Raw genomic sequence first — 22,922 nt, forward strand, 5'->3', positions numbered from 1 at the left:
TCGATAACAGATAGTTATAGCGGATATTCATTTGGGGTAAAAAGGAAAATAATCGATCAGCTAGCAGATTTTTAAAAAGGCGCCAAAATGTTAATTAAAAATCAACCCGGCCGATAATCGGCATATCTCTAATAGGATTCCGTCCAATAGGTACAACCTGAGTAATTCACACACTGTCAAGCAAACACAACCTCCGAGTTCAGTCAGGTGATAGCAAAATACCATTTTGATGTCCGAGGCTTTTTTTTTCGGGATGTGTCGTTGGGTAAAACAACCTCCTTAATGGTGGCGAGCAAAACCGTCCTCATGTTTCTCGCCCTAATGGGATGTGCCTCACACCCACTGCACAATAGTTCCATTAAACGCCAGCTCAGGAGCAGGAAGTTCAACGAGATGGAATTTCAGCTGCCCGAGATTAAAAGCCCACAGCACCCAGGGCCGCCGAATGAGTGTGTGTGTGTGTGGGGGGGTGTAAAATGGTTGACGAGAAAGCGCGGGAGCAAGATGGAGGCGGCGTGCAGTGTCAGTTCCGCTGTAAATAAGATCTCCCAAAAGGGTGCTTGGCTCCGGACTTCCTTTGTCTGGCCTTTAATGGTTTAGCGGGCTGGGGGAGACAGATTAGAGCGCCACCAAAAATACGCTAGGCTTTGTCTTCCGGCTCGATTTATCTCCCACCCCAGGTCTCAACTTTTTGTTTTATCGTCACTGCGATGGGGTGCTAAACTGGTGTTGTGCTCCAAATACTCAAGTACGGTCCAGATACCGTACATGAAAAATTGATTCGAGTACACCAGCGGACGAGATGGACGTGACTTACGTACTCCGGGAGAGGATTCATTAATCAAAGTGCAAGCTCAAGGGAAACATTCATTTTCAAAGCAGGGAAAGCTGAGCGAAATGATTTTTATTTTTATGAAGAAACAGAACTGTCCCGTTCGATCGGACAACAAATCAATCAGAGCTGCTTGACACTTCTTTTTTTTTATTTTTTATTCAACAATATTTTTAATTGTCCTAAGCAAGCCTAAAACGTGGACAACATGCAAACTTCAGCCGGCGTCTGAAAATTGAAACTCCAAACTGAGTGCTCACAAAATAAGATGGGCCAAGTCTCCATCAAAAATCCAGAATCTGAGTAAAATTGGCTCCCAGTCTGAGATGGGATGCTTAAAAAGTGATCTTTTTGTCAAAATCACTTTTGTCTGTTCAATAAAAATCATTGATTGTTATCCTTCAGATAAATAAATGTTGGAGTCTACCTTTGTTGTTCAGTTTTATTTGTTGACCTTTGTTTGTTTTTTGTTGACAAGGCCCCCCAGTGGCCAGGAACGGCTACTGCACTTGAGAGGTGTGTTCCCCTCGATCCTCAGGTCAAGGGTCAAGAGCAAGATGGCCGCCTTAGGTCAGCCATATGGACACTGAGCTTGGCATGCCAGCAGGCCTCTCGCTCAGAGAAGGTTTTTCAAAGTGGGATTTGATAGCGTGATTGACACTCCGCGTAATTTCAAGTTGGAGTTTATTCGTCACCAACTCGACGACCTTCCAACATTGGGAATTTGACTCCTGACCTCCTCGCCTGGACAAACAAATGGTGAGTGAATGTATTGAAGACCATAGCTAGCTTAAGCTTTACTAGCTTAAGAAGTGCAGTCTACATGTTGACATTTTTGTTTCATGAATGGTTGGTGAAAAAGTGAAATGATGAAGCCACACAAGAAAAATGTTGTGCTTAAGTTCCTCCATATTATTTTGTCAAGCGGATGTGAAAATAAAATCAACTAGATGCATCGGCAGCTTCAAAAATGTATCTGGATCCAGATGATTTTGTCATGCAACCACTTGATGGTGGGGAAAAAAAAGTAAAAAAAATTAACAAGTCAATGGAATTTGCGATGAAACATTTGACATACAATCTAGTTAACAGTAATACATTGAATTCATAATTTTTTTAATTTTATATTAATTAAAAAAAAGAATTTAAATAACAAAAAAAGTGGAAAGAAGACCTTGAAAAAAAAAACCTAATGGCTTATTAAATCACAATTGCAATGTGTGTGTATAAATAAAATACGGAATTATGATTTTTCAATTTCCATGATTTTCACGTCATTATTTTTCTGCTTGAGGCTTTGTTCTAACCACTCCGACACCATGCTGGCCTTTATTCATTTCATCATCGGGGAGTTGAATACATGTTCCAATCTGGTACGTGCGGGTCATTTACATGCTGCCATTTGAAAACGCCATGTGACTGATAATGAGCTGCTAGGTTTGAAGTGCTTCTTCATTAGCGTCTTGAACGAAGCGTTGATTGGCCAAGCTTTGATGCGGCCCGGCACAACACACAACAACAAATGGTGCGCGTAATGGCGCTAGCGGGGTTCTCGCAACGTTTTTTTGTTTTTTGTTTTTTGTTTCATCCCGGCCGTAACAAGAGCCCTCTTTTTGATCTATCGCAGCCTAAAGAAGCGTTTGATGCACGCTAATGATTCACGGAGCTAGCGCGGATGCAACCGCCTGTTGTTGTTGTTGTTAATCGAACCCGAGCCGTCTCGTAACCTCGGTAATCGTCCAAACAGTTTTTTTTTTTTTTTTTTTTTTTTTGCAGCTTTCGCCCCGAACCCGACGCTTTGTGTTTATTTGTCTCTCTTATTTGTCCAAATATATGAAGAGCGGCGGTGGCGGCGGCGTCAACACCTGCGTGTTTTTAATGGCGCTATGCTAATGAGGACCCCGCACGAGCGGATGAGTCTGGCAAACGAGAGGAGAGGCCTAATTAATTTTCAGATTTGAGCTTTGATGTGTCTAATTGCTCTAAGCTTCCCGACTTCATTAGTCATCGAGCGGTCTCGGCGGACCCGGGAGCCGGGTCCCTGCGGTTGGCGAGGGGAGGCTTACCTGTGTATTTTTAGGCCCTGCTATTTATAATCTCTAGCTAGCGCTCTGGATGTTTTTACATCCCAGACAAATCTTAAAGCAATAAGAATTGATTTTGACAGAATATACACTGTATTTCATATTATTTTCCTCATGGCTCATTTATCATCTAGCTCTGTTACTGACATCCTAATCGGCCAGACAATTTAATCAACTGAGCTTTTGAAAATTGTCCAAAATAGGCAGACTCTTTTTTTTTTGCCCATTTATTCATTAAAAAAAACAACAATTTAGCCAAAAATGTGTATTTTTTTTTTCTTTCTGTCCTAAAAGTAAACAAATATTAAATACTGTGATGTCATGAATAATTTAACAATATCACGAGGGTAACATGTAATACGTGGTATATTAGTAGTGAGGGTGTTGCGACAAAGCGAGGACGACATCTCGCCCAGCTTGGCGACTTCTTCTGACACCTCTGAAAACGCTACTTTGCAGATGTTTGATTTAATTTCATTTCAATTTTAATAATTCTTTTTAAATAGTAATAATTAGTCTTACTGTTATTGATTTCATTTAAAATTCTGAATCGCAATGAGCGCTCTCACGCGTGAGCTGCTGCCAGCCACCGCTCACACGCAGACACACGTCTGCTTTGAATTTTTTTTCGAGTTCCGATTCCCCCCCCCCCGGAAACATCAGTCCGAAGCATCCGGAACTTGCGCCATCTGGGTGGACACAGTAGCACAGCAGAACTTTTCAGAACTTTGCTTTTTGACTGTCAAGTAAAGTTCCGAGCCCCAAGTGTTGCCCTTAGTCGTTCTCTTGATGATGATTCAGTCCCCTATTTGCAGCGAGGTGCAAATTGTCAAAGTTTTAATTGCGGCGTGACCTCGCACAGCGCAGTTCACCAAGCAATCCTTCAGTCGGCCGACAGCGCTTTCCGTGGCACCTCGGCGGTAACTGCCCGGACGGGAACCTGCTCCTCGAAACCATCTCCGTTTGTACCGGCGTCTGCGCCATGGATGAGAGTCAGGCGTTAATAACGCTTTCTCCGACCGGGCGAAATGACACGGCGCATTAATTCCCGCATCCCGAGGCTTCAATTAATTTCACCAGAACAACATATTCAGTACAGAAAAGAAAACGTAATAAATGGCTAATTAGGATGTTGCGCTCTGGGAAGTCCTTGAAAACTTTCCTCAAGGATGTCATCTGTGTATAGTATTTGCCAGATACCTTGGCCATGTTCAAGCTCAGACAATCATTGAGATGCTGTTGAGCTGTTGCAGATCACCTCCAGTGTAATGTTAGAGGAATTTATTGATTTCACCCTTGAATGGTGCTGAATATTCAGCTGTGTACAAGCACTTTAATACAAATCAGGGCCCTTTCAACAAAGAAGCAATTTTGTCAAAATGCAAATGATACAGGTGACCTTGCCGAGTGTGCAAATGAGTACAAAAAAGATGCGCACGGCCCCGCCGACCAAAACGCAAAATATTCCCTCGGGACGACCGGAATGTCTTCATCATTTCTAGCAAACCCGCGAGACTGGGGGGGGACTGGCTTGAGGGGGGGCGTGGCGCCGGCGAGTTTTAAATTGTTTCTGGAACATGAATGATCGTGAGCGTTTTGATATTGGCATATTTTAATGCGGTTGCATCGCCGCCAGTCGAAACGAAATCATCTGCATAGAGGGGGAAAAAAAAAAAAAGTCAACAAGTCAATAAAAATGCGCTTGTGAATAATGGATGAGGGTGTGAAAGAAAAGGAAGAGGTGATGTATGAGTGGGTGTATTTGCGTATGGCGAGTGTTCGGCGCGACGGCTGCTGCCATTAACATGCAAACGCTCCCCGACAAAGATTCATCTTAGCCGCCGTGTCGGACAGCGTTGTTGCGTTTGCACGTCGGCAAAAGAGAAGCATTTCTCCGATAAAGATGATTCGATACCCGTGACCCGATACTGAGGGCGTTTCAATCATTTTAGAGATATTTAGATAGTGTTACGATTCCAAATTATTCGTCTAAAAACTCGATATGATCAAGTCCGACGTTATCTTGAGTGTCATCGATTTGGACATCCTATTCCCTGGGTAGTAGAAGAAAAAATAAAAATACAGAAAATGATCGAATGCATGTAAACAATACACACTACGAAGTAAGTGATGCGTGGGAGTTGTGGCAGCAACCTCTTAATTGCTCTGCGGAGGAGTAAAATGAAGGTGGAGCTAATTTCACACAAACGCCGTATGGTGCCGAGTGGCCAATTCATCGCTTTTCAACTTTGCGGCAAGCAGACGATCTCTAAATTAGCCGTCAATTAGACGTTAGCGAAAGAAAAAAGGTTATCCGGCTATTTTTGTTCCTATACGAGTAAACGTATTTTCAGATCGGTTGCTTTGGGAAAGACGCAGAGCAAGCGGCCGTTTGAACGCCGCTCGGCGCTAATGAGGCGCTATTGTGGCGATGGCTCGTGCGTGCGTGGGTGGGTGGACAAGTGGGAGGAAGGACGAACGGAAGGGCAGGTGTGCGGGGACGAACGGCACGGAGGGACTTGACCTCCGCCGGCGAGGAGCTTTCATCTGGGAGAGATTCTCGGACGGCGGCCAATCACGCAGCGCCCAATTTGGAAGCTGATACGAGTGCAGGCGCCAAACAAATTGCCGCCATTGTTGGCTGTTGCTCGTCCAAAGAGCAGATGGCCACCATCCTTTGAATCTTTGGCTCATTGAACATCTGGGCCTTCCTGACAACGAGCTTCTCGTCGTCACATTCACCTCCACACAAAGGATGATTTTGCACGCCATCATCCGAAACCGCTCAATGGGTCTGCGCTCGATTGTTTGCTTGAAATCTTTGGGCTCTGGATATCGAGACCGACTTTGGGGTTCCAGCACAGCACTATGATCCGTTCGCTCGAATCTTTCATGAATCAGCGAGTTTGTAATCTGCGCGACTCGCGGAAGAGTTGTGAAATGTGACCATAAGAATAAAATCATCGCTGGTTCTGCTTGCTGACCTGTTTTTGTGGCGTGTCCTTTGGGAAAAGGATCTTTTTTTTTTTTTTTCATCTGAAGTGCCACTCTGGGGCTTTTGTTTGTCTCAAAGTACTTTTTATAGCACTATCAAGTTATGAACAACGTCAACCTCCATTTGCCGTGACTCCTGGGAAGCTTTTATTTTGAGTTAAATAGAATCCAGTTGGACAAAAGCACATTTCAAAGTCTTCATTCTTCGTTTGAGGACATGGAAAATTATTTTTAAAAAAAATTGTGATGACTAATCCACTTATACACTCGTAAAAAGGCTGTGGACAGCTGTTGTGCGGCTTGGCGGAGGGATACAGTCACTGGGAAGAAGGCTGTTGATGGCATGTCCATCCGCCAGGCAAATAGTGCCGCACAACAGACAGAACAAGATCAAAATAGACATTACTGGAGAAAGGAAGCTCCCTCATTATGGGGGACAAAAGAAATGCATATGATGTCTGTTCTACCTTTCAGGCAAGTGTTGTGCAATTTGTTCACTATTCACGCTTTTATTTTGTTAACATTGCTTTGTTTTGGCGGAAGCGATGCTTTATTTCGGCAAATGTGATGTAAACCAGGAAGTAATGGATGTAAACCAGTTGAAGGAAGAAAAGCGAGTCCGCAATCAATACATTCCCGCCAAACTAGGGAGGAACTCCGATAAAGGCCACGCTTTGTACGTTCCACTTTACATTTTCTTGTTTTCATGTAAACGGCACTATATGTCTGACACTTATTTCATCTTTTCTAGTTTTATTGTTATCGGTGGCAAGATTTCCTAAGAAAGTTACAAAACGACCAAAGGACATCTTGCGGCATCAGTTCAGTTAGCTCGCTGTCTAGCTTGGACAAAGCTAACACGCCTTAGCGAGAACAGTACAATGCCGCTTTTAAATTAAAGGCAGTCGATTTGGGTCTTAACAAATGCTAATTAAACATTAAAACACCTGTGGTTTATGGTCCAGTGCGGCTTATTTATTAAAAAAAAAAAAAAAAGAAGAAGATTTTCCCTTATTTTAGCTGGTGCGACTTATAGTCCAGAAATTACATTTTGTGTTTGAGTACAGTTTGTGAGATGCTTTTGTTGCAACACTGCTTGATGAGCACTTTATCGTTGGCAGAACAGACAACGGCTAAAAGTCGGGCACAACACGGAGCGGCCTTTTTCTTCAAATCCGTCGCAACAGCCAAGAGAGTCATAGTAAGTCGGTTTATTTTTTTTTTGCCTTAAACTGTGGTTTTTATGTTTGGGTTGACGTCTGAGTTTTCATTGAAAAAAAATAAAATAAGGCCTCATCCAGGTTGAGCGCTAATTGCAAGCTATGCACGGTCACGCTCGTGGCAAGGAGACTAATATCAAATAGCACACTTGAGGCAGCGGAATGAATCCGATTGCGGGAAAGCCTCTCGGCATCGTGGCCGGCTGGATAATTAGCGATGTCCGTCAGCGGCGAGCGGGCCAATGACTCCGCCGCCGCTTGCCTTTCATTCTATTCCAATGGAAAGTAATTAAGTCATTCAGAACTGTATGCAAACGCCATCCAGTTTGCGAGAACGATCCAAAGACATTTTACACAAACTCACCCAATGTCGGCCTTTAATTACTACCGGGGATGTGGAAAAAAAAAAGCAATAAAGCACAAACCAAAGGGAGTAAATCCTCCTTTGCGTTTGACATAATCGCTCTCTCCACAACTTGCCCCGAAGCTTCAAGTAAATCCAGACTGATGAGCGCGCCTGTAAAAAATGAAGAAGCCGTTGCACTGCGCTGATACACGGTTTAATTGAGGTGTATTTGGCGAAAATTGAGATCAAGTTGTCTCACCTGGAAAATTATAAGATAATAGCTTGAGCCACCAAAGTTACTTATGTCACAGGGAGCTTTACAAGCCCCCCCCCCCCCCCAGCATATTAAATGGACCTGTACAAATGTTATCAAAATCCAATTTGATGCTCCTGTTACCGTATTTTTCACACCGGCCAAAATATATCATCACGAAGAAGAAGAAAAAAAAACGGTAAGTCGCTTGCTATGTTGCATTTATTTTGGTGGTGTGAGTGAATTTCTTGATGGCAGGTTGCATTGGGAAAAGAAAACGGTAAGTCGCTTGCTATGTTGCATTTATTTTGGTGGTGTGAGTGAATTTCTTGATGGCAGGTTGCATTTGAAAAGAAACGGTAAGTTGCTTGCTATGTTGCATTTTTTTTTAATGCAAATTTATTTTGCTGATGTGAGTGAATTTCTCGATGGCAGGTTGCATTGGAAAAAAAAACGGTAAGTTGCTTGCTATGTTGCATTTTTTTAGGCAAATTTATTTTGGCGGTGCGGCTGAATTTCTTGACGGCAAGTCGCATTGGAAACGATGGCGACATTTCTTATTTGAGTATAAAATGGCTCACTTGATCTGGAATTGTGCCTCACGTTGCGGGCCGAAGGGAGAATCTGGCTCAATTATTGTGACCTTTGCTGCTATGGATAATAAACCCCGGTCGCAGCGGTAGCTAAGAAAAGTCACGTTAGTTGCCTTGACGACCACTTGTTTGTCTTCAATTTTGTTGAAGAAGATTCCACTTCCTTTGTTTCTTCTTCAGTCTTGGCGAATACCTTTTGATTCTTTTCCCTGCTGAGGACGCTGTGGTATACTCACATTTTATGTTTCAGATGATTTCCAGAAAATGACATTTAGTGCTGTTGCCTGTTTTTATGTTGTTTCTAGGGTTTATCCATAGAGGGCGTATGCACGGGGTGTGTAGAAAGGAAGACACATCGTGATCGTGTACCGGGAAAGTTCATTAAAACGTGAATCATATTGCGGATGTTGTGCTGTTATTTTGGCCACGAAGCAACGTAAATCAACAATCTCGTCAAATATGTCGTACGTTTGGACTTTGTCCCGGCGCCGCTCTGTGTCGCAATTACGAACCAGCTGCACTTATTTTTAAAGTAGGGGGCGACGTTTTATGACGCTCGCTTACCCGAAATGACTTTCTCTCTCGCCATTATCGCCATTGTGCATCTGTTGCATTCCCCCCCCTCCCTTGCTTTTTCAAGTGGTGTTTATTTTAATGCCATGCCTCTTTAAACGTTTAATATTACATCTGTGTTCCTCCAGTTTGTTTGCCGGGGCATGTTCCATTTTTCTTTTTTTTTTTTTCTTTTCTTTTCCCCTCGCAGCCGAGCTCATATGCCATTAACATGAAATTAATACATTTGGTTTGCCTTTCCCCACTCACCCAGATGGTGACCAATGGCATTGTTCCTCCCAAACATATTAAACACTGGGAGCAAATGCGCAAATGGAAGCTAGAAATGAATTTCTTGTAAATTACATTTCCTATGTAGATTGCAGTTAATACAATGACCTGTTTAATGGGGAATAAGAGGAAGGCGCCCAAAAGGGAGTCGCGGGGAGGAAATTAGAGAGTCGGCGGAAATGAAAAGAAGGATGAGGGGCGACCATGTGTTCAAGGAGTCAAAGCCGTATGATGTCGACTACGGCGTTGTTTTGGGGTGAATCCAGATCTGTTTTTGCCAATTGTTTGTGATGGCAGTTATTGCATGGCAGTGCACGGAGCTGAGACGTCTGAAGAATGGTGTTGTAGAGAATGTCTTGCTTTTTGCAAATCATGACACTTGAAAGTGAGAAAACGTCTTCCCGAGGACACAATAGTCCTTTTAAGTGCCGGTCAAATGTTTAGTGTCTCATAAATAAGTCTTAAGTGTAGAAAGTCAATTTTTAGAAGCTGATGACATTCATTTGTACCATCAAGAATTATATTCACATTTGCTGATGAAGTAACAATAATTGCTGTTGGAGCTTGTTAATATGTTTATTATTACTATGTTTATTAAAACTCAAGCTATTCGCCCAGATTAGTCCAGGGTGTGTGGCAAGTGTGTTTAAGGAATGAAAAGACAACTTGATTTTGAGGATGATACCCAGACTCTTAAACTGAAGGACTTTGGATAATGTCGATTTGGCGCAATTTAAAAGAGCTTCTGTTTTATTACTCTGCAGTTTCTGGAAGGAAGGAAGGAAGGAAGAAGATGGCGAAAGTGAGACGTTATTGAGCTCGTAATCCTAAAACGCAATTAAAGTTCTATTTAGTTTATGGAAAGTGAGTCCAAGGGGAAGCAAGAAGACGAATCGAAAGGGCTCCGCAATGGAGCCCTGTGGAACACCTGCGGTGACTGGCTAGGAGCTAAATAAGAACGAAATGTGTGCTCGTGGCTATTTCATACTTGCATGTCAATAATTGCAAACGGTCCTGCGCTCTTCAAACCCAGTTTAGTGTTAAGCTTACAGTATGTGTGCACTCGCAAGGCCGTGTCAAGTGTCAGCCCATTGATGTTTCTCCCCGCTCCGTCTTCAAAGGCGTGCAGACGGGGGGCCAGACGCATTCAAAAACCCTGACCTGATTATGTGTCGATGCCAGAGAGGCGTACGTACGTACATGTGATGTGTGGCGACGTGACATGAAAAAGACACGACAACACGCAGCCAAGCGCACATCGGCGCCAGGGTCAGATGCCGAGCGCGGCACACAGGCGAAACAACCGAGACGAGAGGAAGACAAGCGGAAAGTGTCCCCCGAGGGAACCCGCTGACAGCTCCAAACTACTTGTACGTGCAAACTTTGGACTTTCATACCAGACTGCTGTCATGGGTGATTTGATGCACCTGTGGTCCAAACACGCAATTGACTTTGGAATGAAAATCATTTTTCAAATTACTTTTCAGAGATGGTCTTAATTCTCTACCAAAGGCTTGAATATTGTTTCCCTGGGCCTATTTTTATTTTTTTTGCTTTGGTAGAAATATTTTTATTATTATTATTATTATTACCTACAATTATTTTATATTATATAAATATTGTAGAATTATATAATATTTAATTATATAATTAATATGATATAATTTCAATTCCATAAATGACTGAATCTGTACACATGTTGCTTTACTGCAAGCAAGCTGTCATTTATTTAATCAATAGCTAATGAGCAAAATCCAATCAACGCATAGTTTTGTCATGATTTGTTATTTTCCCGGTCTTCTCACTGGGTCGAGGCGACTGTTGTTATGCGTTTCCTCTCTGTTGAAAGCAAAAGGTGGCTTTGAAGCTCAAATCCTTCACTTGAGCTTGCCACAAAGCTCGCCTCCCCGCTAAGTAGTGAACCATTTGTCTGTGATGACTTCACTTTGCGGGGACTTTTCACTCCCTGAGAAAATGCCCTCATTTTCAGGTGCGATAATACGCTTATTTAAGCCACTTGCGCATGCCGCGCTCGGGCCATTACCTTGACTCACCTTGGATCAAGTTCTATCCTGAAAAGTCACTTTTGTGAAAAGTGAGATTGATTAGCTTGCTCCCGGAATAATGGCAGGAAGCACAGAAGGACACCTGTTTACCTAAGTGCTCTTGTGGGATTATGAATGTACGCTCCAGACGCCACCACTTGAATTGATATCAAGACCCCGCCGTCCGCCAAGTAGATAGCGACGAGACAATCGTACCTCGACTTGCTTGTCTGACAAAACTTTGGATAGCTTCTTAAGAAAGAGAGAGCATTAGCGCCAATGCTAATGGAACCCAAACGTCCTGCAGCTATTTGAAAGACTTCCTCCCGGCATATCAAAGCCAAAGACGAAAGGTTTGGATCTTTCAACCAGTCTATTGAAGAAACTTGTCGATCTAGAGCCCCTCCGTGACTCTTTGCCCAAAGTTACAGAATCGGTTCTGACCACCAATTGAACATACAAGCCTTCCAGAGCTAGAAGTCAAAAGTACAGAATAAATTCTTGAGCGAGTACTGCGTCGGTACTTGGCCCCTCCCGCATAGCCGCAACAGCTGAGCCCAGGTAGCAGGTGCGTTTTATTGCCGACGTGTACGTAGCCGTCATGGATCAAGTCCTTCGGGGGCCATCTCCGAGCAGCTTGAGGGCTCAACATTCGGGTTGGATCAGATAACTCGGGAGTGGGGGGCTTCATTAACCTCCCCCCGTGTTAGTGACCAGTCGTAGCGCTGACAGCTTCCAGATGGGAGCCGGGACGGTCCATGTCGGCAAGACAAAATGACATATGGCTCCTATTAATGCCTGCGAGAATTGTTGCGTCTTGTTACCCATCAAAGTTCTTTCTCGACTGATTGAAAGCATTCAAATTGAATCCAATCCAGGAGATTCTTGTATTGTTCCTTTCGTGTTCCTTTACTATTGCTCAAATATTAAGAGAGATTAACATTCACGCCCTCCTTCCACCTTTCTCAACCCATTCAAATGTTCCAACTCGACAAAACGCTTTAGCTTCTTCTAGATTGACATGGAACGGTTTAGCTCAACAACCGCATCCTCCTAAATGAGAAGAGCTTTGACATCTTCCGCAATTCTTAACCTGCGGCCACAACAACTCTTTAGCTTAATATCTCCAGAAACGGCATCGTGGACGAGATGTGAATGCGTTTCCGATTCTCCGGCTCCAGCGAGGCTTCCAGCTCATGGCTGGACTGCTAATGTCGAGAGTCCGGCGGACTCCAAAGTGTATCTTCATACCAGATGAAGTGTGTTTAGCAGATATTATTCATTCTCTGGTGTCCAGTCAATATTTATGCTGTGGTCACCGTTAGGCCAGATTTCTTCCCTTAAGGAAATTAGCTAGTGATGCATACCGCAATGGCGGTGATGTGAACCGCCGAGCCTCCGCCGTGGCAATGAAAAGGTCTTTAGACTTGTTTAACGAGCTGATCAAGGGAGACAGAAGGCCTTCGTACAATTTATTGCTAGACCTGCCATTAAAACCCCCCCCCCAAAAAACCCACCCGTCAATTGAATCACCCAGTGGATCCGGGAAAGACGTTTTATTTGGGTTTGAATGGTGTAGGCATTTTTTTTATAGAGATGGCCAATTACTGTAAAATGAAGGGCAAGGATGAGCTCGTGATGATGATAATCTTTTTGTACGTGGCAAGTGCTTTCAATTTAGAGTGCACTTAACTTATTCACTGCCAGCTCAGTACAAAGTTATGATTGATGTCAATTCTAGTCAATGGCAGCCCAGTACAAAGTGATGATTGACGACTATTCTCGTCAAGAGCAGTGAAGGAGTTAAAAGCTCGGAAATCTGAGGCCAACTATTGGATGTTATTCAAGCAGTCACGCAACCTGTATGGAATCGTAAAAGACAACTTTGACGACATCCATTCGGTGTTTGTTGTCTATTGATGACTTTGGCGACACTCCCGTGACCTTTGACTTTTCATACTGTCAACAATTCAATTGCATGCCACGGCAAGCTTGTAAATTGCAGCTATCTTTTAAAAAACGTTCTCTGTTCCCATGCCGTAATTTTTGTGCGTGGCGTTAATTGCTGTTACGACAATGTCTTGTTTAATCGTGCGTAATACCCGCGTAAGCACTCGCTACACGCAAGATCGAGCTCAATCTTCAACTCCAGTGGGATGGATTCAAAATAATGACAGATGGTGTGTTTCTTAAGCATCACCGATGCGCTGTACGCATTCACAGAGGTATTTTTCCCGCGTTCAGGCCAAGGAGAATCAATCGATGGAGTCCTTGTGAGTGGTCAGCGCCACGCCGTAGCTAACCTTCGCTATGGAAATGCCAATTCAGCACCTCCTGTATGCCGTCTACCAATGCAAAAAGATATTTCATATTGTATTATTATTTTTGAAGGAACTGTCTTGTATAATTAATGTACAACACCTTGTAAAAAAAAAAAAAGGTTTTTGGTTGTCGTCATTTGAATTTGTGATGAATCAGTCGGTCAGCAGTTGACCCCAAAAACTAGCTAGCTAACTAGCTAATGATCACTGATTGCATGCTAATTCGTTGACCTTTCTGTTACTCAAACAAATATCGCAGATGTGCTCTTTTACAGCGTTCTCTCGGAATAAATTAGTCATTAGGTTTTTGCTAAAGTACTAAAGCAATTCAAATCCATAAATATAATAAAATATAAATGAAAAATAAAAGTTCAACCAAGCGTTCTATACGTACCCGTGAGAACATTCTGGAGACTGGATTCTTTGTCTGTCCCTTTTGAAGTGGCTCAGTACAATTGAGGGCAACCATCAACATTTTTAGGGATGCAGCAGGGCTCTGTTCGTATCCCACGTTTGTTTCATTTGCTTCCGTTTTTGCTGTTCACTGTGCTGAGATGCGAAGTCCTTTTACAAAGAAAAGGTGTGACGTGTTCTAAACTTAAGCTGCGGAGCTCCAACTGCTTTCTTTTAAAAGCCCCCCGCCGTGGTAGGGATTTCCGAGTATGATCTTAATCTTATCTTCGGAAGGCATTTCACCTATAGGACCTCCATAAATAAGCCTCATCTCAAGTGTTGCGTTCTGGCTGCGTCTGATAAAGCATCTAGCTTTGTTCTTTTTCCACCGCAAACTGATTTTTTTTTTTTTTTCTATTCGTAAGCAGCCTTTAATCATTTAGCAAGGTGACCTCACATTGAGTTTATCAGACTCACTCAGCACATGTGCATGCCGATACAGCCGACGCGCCGCCGACTATGCCCACGCGCCCTTTTGTGGCCTACACAAATGCAAAGAACACCTGCAGTGGTTTGTGTCAGAAACTTGGAATTGTTTTAGTTATATAACGCGCTCGAGGAACCATGCTAACACTCGCGGTGTGATAATGTATTTCTTCTACCCAATTGAAATTCTGCCGACAGTTCAATACAAAATCTCGTCCCCGCTTTGAAGGAAGGAGCCATGGAACATGTATGCGGTAACTGCTTTGCATATTTCCAGCGGAGCCCAACTTTTGTTTGGGAAGAATAATATGCGGATGGAGTTTGAATTTTTCACCAATGACTTCCTCCTGACAAATGCTTCATCACATTGTTGATATTCGATGTGGCCGCTGACATACGCACAATCAACATTTGATTTTACTTCCAAAGCAAAAACCGCAACGCAACAGTACGGTTACCTCATCAATAAACGAAGACGTCTCGGTGAAGATCAATCTCCAATGACCGATCGCGGCGTAATCTGCATGGTAATTACAAAACTGGGGAATTATCCTCCGCCGCATGCTAATCTCTCTCTGCGCCCCGAGTTGTTTCTCCTCATGTTGGCTTTTCCGGAGCTTTCTTCAAGGGGAAGCCGGTTCTCACGCATACGACGGGAGCATGTTGTCGATGTTTTTTAAGAGCGAGCGCGTGGGAGCCCGATCCGCCAAGATGCTGTAATTGATAGACTTTGTGGAAATGCGGATAGCTTTGCTCGTTTACGTCGGCGGCGGGGCCCCGTCAAAAGCCGAGCTTGCGTATATGTGCTTGGCAATAAACGATGTGTGTGTGTGTGTGTGTGTGTGTGTGTGTGTGTGTGTGTGTGTGTGTGTGTGTGTGTGTGTGTGTGTGTGTGTGTGTGTGTGTGTGTGTGTGTGTGTGTGCAGGCGCAAATACTTTTTGACATCACGAGGTGTTCTTATTCTTCTCTCTATCACGGAAACACATTTGCATTGCAGTAAATCCCAGCGGTGGAATCAATGCGGAAATTCTCAGCATCAGCACTAACGACAGCCCGCTGTGCCGCGGCTAGCATAGCAATGAGCTCGCAGTCATTTAAGCCCGGAACGGGAACCTTGTCAAATAAAAGTAGGAAGGGTCAATACCGCGGATCGACGACTCGGCGAGGCGTGCTCTTCAAAGCGAACCCCCTTTTTTTTTTTATGATTGCTTTTTAGCCGCCCAGCGGGGGAGACGAGTCCGGCCGAGTCGGTCCAAGCGCTATCCTTGAATCCTAATGCTCTGCCCTTGAAAAGTAGCTTTGTTGTGCTCGGCCGGCGGGATTTCCAGACGGCTCGGTTCGGGCACGTACGATCGTTCGCAAACGCTTACCGGAACGATACGCCGCGACAGCTCGGGGCCCGGCTTGGCGCCACGCCGACAATCGATGACAGCCTTTCAAATTCTTCCCGCTCAATGTCTTCTAAGTTTGCCCTCATTTTGCCATCACTTAGCGCGAGCTAAAGTTAAACGGTGAAATGAACTCGCCGTCAGTCAAAACAGTGTGTCTTTGAATGAAGACTTTCCTAAGCGTTTGTAACAAGGAACGTAAGATGGCTTACTTGGAGCGGATGGCGTGGATTTGCCTGCGATTGTGCGTTCAGTGTCTACGTGTGACAACTGAAGAATGGATGAATGTAAGTGAGGGGGGGAGGATAAGCCAAAAAAAGGGTTGGGAGGGAACACTTGAGCCTTCTTAACACCGGCGAGGCGGTATCAGACACAGCCAAAGCTGAATAAACTTGTTCAGATCAAATTCAAGCATAATCCTGCTGGAAAAGTCAAATGTGGCAGCGCGGGTGCCATAGAATACGATCGAATATAGAATACAATATAGAAACGATACCTCGGGATATTGATTCCGATGAACGACTTAAGTATTGAACGAGTCAACTCTTAATTTGTAGAGATTGATACCAATGTTATTTGTCTATCAAAATCGGCTGAAACAATTTTAATCCTCCCAATCAATCAGATGATGGGAAAACGCTGATGTCATTTGATGCCATTTTGAAATCTGATTTATGGCGAATATAGTAATGACGAATAATGATATGAAGAGACTGGACAAAAACGGTTTCATGGAACACCCAATCGCATTTCGTTTGTCAATCAAAGTCGAGGCTTCGGTCCCTGATTGCTCACCGCTGAATTCTTTCGAAATAGTCTTGTTGTTGCGTGGCGGTGGTGCGAAGGGGGGTCCGGGGGTCTCTCCCCGCACATTTTTCACATTAACTCTATTGACCCGACTAGTCGGAGGGGGTCCACACACCACAATCTGGCCAGATTGATTTGGCCGGGGAGTGAGTAAGGCCATTGATTTCATTTCTCAGGGCATTCGATTCAGGAGATCATAGCGCCTACAAAAAGATTGGCTTGCCATGGATTTCCCCACATCGGGTCAGAAAGGCTCGGATCGTAAACCTTTTGTATTACTGTTTACCTCTTGGAACCTTCCCATATTGCGGTAACCAACTGGCGACCCGCGGAGCGAATTCGGCCCGCCGAATCGCCCAATCCGGCCCGCGACTGGATTTCATAATTATGTGGATCAAAGAGAAAATATCACGTGGTCCACAAAATTCTGCCCCTTGGTCAAATTGAGTCGGTGAGCCCCGATGCACAGTGTTGCTTGCATTTACTCATCAATTAAGTTCCATGTTGCCATTTAGTGGCTTGTGACTTGATTTGTAATGGCTTCATAAATTTATCGTGTGATGGGCCCACCCGCCCGCCTCTGTTTACACAAATGCCGTGTTGGTTGTTGAAATAAAAGGTTCCCTGATAAATTCCAATTGATTAGGATAGCGGGGGCCGAGAGCCTTGTCAAGTTCCCCGTGGCGATCGTGTCCAACTGCGTTCTCGAAGCGCCGACACACTTTGAGGCCACGTCTTGCGCAGAAGCAGGCTCTCGGCCCTGCCTTAACTGCCAATTATGGCCCAGGCAGAGGGCTAATTAAAGTTTGATTAAGTTCACGTGCTCGCGGATATGCAGAGTGGGCTGTTCTAAAGGGTCCCGCGCAAGATCAAACAGCCTCTGCTCAAGGCAGCCGCTGTGAAATTGAATTGTTGGCCGTTATCAACCTTGACCCTCCACACGAGGCAGCCGAGGGGAAATTCACTTCTGCCGCCTCGCGTCCACACCGGACGAATCACTAACGAGGCCTACGAGGAATTTTACGTTGTTTGGCAGGTGACTCGGAGCGGCCCTCCCCCTTTTGGCCATGTTTTTTTGTGAACATTTGCTAAGGGGGCGGCGGCTACTGGCCTTTTACTAATTCATGGGCGTAATTGCATATTCATGCGGCACCTTTTCATGGCGAGCAGACATATGCACGGGGTTGCTCCGGCTTGTATTTTTAATAAACAAGAAGAAGGTGCATGCGGGCAGTCGGGCGGAAGAGCAGAAGCGGGCCAAGGATGTCACCGGGGAGGGGGAGTGGCAGGTGACTCGGAGTCATGATACAAAAAGGGCGCCAAGTGACTGTCTGTTGAGATTGAGTGGTTACACAACATTGCACCGATCCTTCATCTTCTTGAAATATGGACAAACTTTGTCCATTTGTGTCAAATATGAGCTCCTGATTTATTTAAATTTTTTTACAATGCATCAAATACAAAAGATTCACTCTCCCAAAGCAACACTAAAGGCTTTGGCTGAAACAACTAAATGAGCACATTTTTTTATTTTTTTTTAATGATTATTATTCTCCTTATATTTCCCATCCCAAAGGGCTGTCTTGCACAGAAACTAACATTCAAGGACGGCACAATATTACTGAACAGCAAACCAACATTAAAAGCGAGAACTCATTTATTCATTTTATGTAACAATCTGCTCAAAATTTTTAATATCGTTTGTGTGCGACACTTTTCCTGCATGTCATTCCAAGTTAGCCCCTAAAACTCCTCACGATTTAGTATGGAGCAGTTTAAAATACAGCGTAAGTGCAACTGATGTCTGCCATGTCGTGGTCACTTGTGATATCACAACTTAAAACTACAGTCGACCACTACGGTTCGGCATGCTCCCATATTTTTCTCCATTTGGCCAATAATGACGATTCCGATTTTGAGTCCGAATAAAATACTTCACCTTTACGATGAATTCTTAGACCTGCTCTATTTGAACAATTGCCACCATGGCAATATTTTTTTATAATGAGTTTGAGAAGAACTGTTTTCTGATTACCCCTCTGCCTTCAAGACTGATTATTTCTCTCGCTTGTCTAAGTCTTGAATTGAAATTCCATTTTTTTCTCCCTTTGCTTCCACTCGTACCTCAATTCGTCACTGTCAGTCAGAGCTTTGGAAAGTGAAGCGGCGGGACGCATCGATCACCGCCGAATAACATCTGCCCGATCATGTAAATATAAAATGACGCTCGATAAATGGAATAATAAGTGTTCCCCGTGCTTAATGAGTGTGTTCGTGTCCTTTCGCCGTCATTTGTTGACTTCTCAAACAGACGGTCGCCGGAGGCCTGCCGGGAGCCCGGGAAGGGGGGTCAGAATCTCCTCCTGAAAGCAGAACAAGCATTTGTAATGAAGTCAATAGTTGAAGTACCCAGAGATAAGCAGCATTATTAAATATGCAAATGAAGCTAATAAGGGTATCAGGCTGGCATATTTGTTAACCTCTGTGATCGTCCGCAACACTGGAGGGCCAGTTATAATTGTCAACCCGAATAAATCTATGAACGTCTCATATTTTTTATAGTATCGCCTACACAACAAACAGATGAATAAATCGTTTTATAAACTAATTAAAACTGTTCAAATATTTTTGAAAAATAACTGTAATATAAATTGCAAGCAATATCTGTCCCCTGGGCCTTGAGTTTGACGCCGGTGTTTTAGATGCATGGAAAAATGGAAGGCAAGATAGAACCCATTTTGGGGGCAATGTGAGAATATAAAAGAAGCGGCCGTGGAGAAGGTGGCGGCGCTTGAGCGGCGCTTGGGCTGCGCTCACCCCAGCTGGCGCAGTCTGCTGGGAGCAGGTAGCGTATTTGGGTCAGCACGTTGCATCATCAGCATTTTCTCCCAAGCCGCCCGAGCAAACAGAGAAGGGGCCGAGCCGCTGGAGAAGAGCTGCATTATTAAGACTTTGCGCCTCTGCAGTCAACTTGTCCACAGAGCTCGGCTCGCCTACAAAACAACACGCTGTGAACCTTTGGTTCCATAACGAGGCTTTTTCCGTAATTGTTGCCGGCTTAGAAATTAAGCGAGCACTCGCTATTTTGGGATAAAGCCCAACAGTCGCCAAAAGAAAAAAAAATACTTCAATCAATTCTTTGGGGGAGGATTTGTAGTAGTCCATAAAATACGGCAGACACTTGTGTTGCTACCACCACTATCTTTAATTGGGCACTTCCTGCGGCTAGCAGCTAGCAACTTCTGTTAGCAACTTTTGGTGTTCGCAACTTCAACCACTTCCAAAATTGATTTGAGAAGTTTTCTCGGAGAGCCTCGTCATTTAACCGCACTCTAGGACTACTTCCACTTCTCCAGGAAAATGAAACCTTTTTGGTACCAATTTAAACATGCTAATGTATAAATGATTATGCAGGGCTACTGCGTAACGCCGGAACTTTAATTGCATATTTTTTGGCATCCGGGAATGGATGCAATTAACTCAATGTGGGTGGACTTCAATCACAAAGATGCACCGTAGTGAGAAAAAGATTGTTGGAAGATAATTATGACTGCGTGATTATTCATTATTTGCCGTATGTGTGAGTGTACATTATATTAGCTACCTTGTGTACAGTAAGCAGAATTTTATATTTCATTATCAGATAGAAATTGTGCTGGAAACAGCATGTTTGGCTTTAAACGTGTTTAGCACTCTGGATTTTTTTTTTTTGCTCCCCTTTTATCTTCATCTCACTGATTCCAAAGCTACACAATATTCTTACTTCAGCAAAATTTTAAGTCCAATAAATCTTTATCTGTACACTCGATGGCTCATGTCTTCGTTTTCCATTTCAAAGAAGTTTCTTTTCGTATTAGTCGACAAAGTTGGTGAAACATTTTAATGCAATGTTCATTGGAGGAACTGATATTGTATCATGACTCATAAATGTAATCGTTAGCATCGTTTGGCGACTAGGTGAACATGTGTCCCTGACAGTCAGCGGCGCTGACCTCAGCACCTTTCATCCATGACCTCACCTTGTAACTCATCACTCTGCGCTCTATGCCGGGAGGCCCATTCTCAATCCGTGGCTCGACTAAATCCATCAGCCTTCTTGTGTGGGATGAGAAATGGGCCGCCGTGCATCACCCTAATAGTCAAGGGTGGGACGAGCCAGGTCTCTCCCCATCGCCTAGGTTAAATGCGTGGGGGAGGCCGCAGAGAACAATTACGTGCAAACGCTGGACGTTACCATCCGTCTCCGCCTCGGTGACGGAAAGCTTCCATTTAATCTTTTTGCGCTGCACCAGCTCATGGATGCCGGTACATTTGGGAGCTAGGAGTAACCTTTCACTGGTGGAAATATTTTATACAATATAATATATATATATATATATATATATATATATATATATATATATATATATATATATATATATATATATATATTTGGCATTGACAGAAAGGTAACGCGCATGAAATCTGTTAAGAAATGAGCAAGTTAGGCCTTATTATTAATGTCTATGCAGTACCTGTGATGGGACTGTTGCCCCTGCCAACATGGCCGCCATTGGACACGGCAGTTAGCCGGTCTGCCGCAACACGTTGGCACCTTGACATATTAGGCTACTCCAACAACATACAATAGATCAATCAGAGGACAGTATGTGGGGTCGTGAATGCTACCAACGCTATGCGAGCCACCGAACCACCTTTGCCTAGCTTGAAGTCTAACTAGTCTGATTTTCGACACATTTTCCTATGCCAGATCACAAATTATAGTTTTGATGTTTTTAATTTAGACAAATAGCTCTCAATGCTATCACATAGTATAAAAAAAAAAACTAAAACATTGTTGCTTCAATTCAGTAGTTAAGACTAGTGACTCAATTTATCAAATAGCATCTCTGCTATTTAATAAGCAGTGGATATTTAAATCCCAAAAAATGTAGCAGCACACAATATTCACAGGCATGTATTTTTTATCCTCTGTGAAGAACGAGTTGTGACGTCATCGTGTCTCTGTATACTGCGAATTACACTGCCCGCAGGTGGACAGGCCGCGCTAATAAGCGTGTTGAATTATTATTTAACGACGTTATGACTCATTAATTTCATTCGGTAGTGTCTTACGGAGTGCTTTTTTTTCCTCATTAGAAAATCTAGAAGATAAACTTTGCATCGTCCCTCCATTCCTATTTTTCAGGAAGTCAAACTTTTGGTTGAATTTGAAAGACTTTTTTTTTGTTTTAACAACAGATGAGGCTTACGTGAAACGCACTTTCTGAAAGCATGAAGCACCTTCATCGAACTCAACAGTCAAGGACTGCCTCGCTTGAGAGGAGGATGTCCGTGAGGGAGGGAGAAGTCGCGTTGTTCGTCATTCCCGTAATGAATCGCTCACATAATACTTGTCATTGTGAAAAATGACCTATTTTCCCCATCATCACCATCATTCTTCATTGTTCCACTGATGTGCTGATCAGTCAAAAAAGCAAAAGGAATAATTGTTCTCAGTTTGGGGGGGGGGGAAGACCACGACTCATATTTAATCAAATGTGGCAGGAATGAGAATCATTTAGCTGTATCGTACGTAATGCAAATAATTGCTGAAAACATCATTTCCTGAAGTTAAGGAAGAGCTTTGTTGGTGTTCTGTTCTTGTCCCCCTTTTTTTTTTTACAGATAAAGTACAGTATACTGTATGTCTGTCCAGAGATTTCAGCCCACCAGCACTTACATCGTCGGGGGAAATTAATGCATGCCAAACAGATTAGATGTCACTCTGCTGAAAATGCAATTTTTCATCTTTACCCAACAGCAGTCTCAAAGGGGGAGGGAGGGAGGGATGGGGGGGGAGGTGGCGTGTCTTTAAATACAGCATAAAAAAAGCGTGTTGGCGAGTGCGTCAGCAGAGTATTTGCTAGGCAAAGGAACAAACCCTGCACTTGTTTTCCCAGTCGGGAGTTTGGCGATAAAGGAGGGGGGGGGGGGGGGTGTTATGCTGTCACCTATAGCCTGGATGTGATGCACGGTATGGATTGTGGGTAGCACGTATTGTCCAGCCAGTTCTTTGGGGAGGCCCGGGAAACATGGCTCAGCGCTGATAAGCCCGGCTGACACTCGGCTTTGACGGCTATTAGTCCTGCTGGCCCGTTTCGCTTTACGCTAAGCTCTCGTTGTCGCCATACCGTGATCTACGAGGCATCCGTCAGCGTGCATTGATTTTTTTTTTTTTTTTGTATATGTTGCCCTAATCGAGGTACTCTGGAGGCCCCTCTTTTGTGGAACAATAGCAATGACAAACACCAGGTGTTAGTACCTTTGGCATACA

The 22,922-nt window shown here is 43.7% G+C and overlaps 1 long non-coding RNA gene across 2 annotated transcripts; it reads left to right on the plus strand.

The window, feature by feature from the left end:
* The first annotated feature begins 6,506 nt into the window (after positions 1–6,506).
* LOC147059988 (uncharacterized) lies at positions 6,507–19,323 on the plus strand. 2 transcript variants are annotated; one of them, XR_015065566.1, is made up of 4 exons: positions 6,507–6,586; positions 7,037–7,111; positions 18,750–18,815; positions 18,918–19,323. It is a non-coding gene; the product is annotated as an uncharacterized LOC147059988 (long non-coding RNA). The 2 variants fall into 2 exon arrangements; XR_015065567.1 differs by having other exon boundaries at positions 6,552–6,586; positions 7,032–7,111.
* Positions 19,324–22,922: the final 3,599 nt, after the last annotated feature.

The sequence above is a fragment of the Syngnathus leptorhynchus genome, chromosome 2 (genome assembly GCF_054491065.1).
Source record: "Syngnathus leptorhynchus isolate UIUO chromosome 2, UIUO_Slep, whole genome shotgun sequence".
NCBI classification, from domain to species: domain Eukaryota; kingdom Metazoa; phylum Chordata; class Actinopteri; order Syngnathiformes; family Syngnathidae; genus Syngnathus; species Syngnathus leptorhynchus.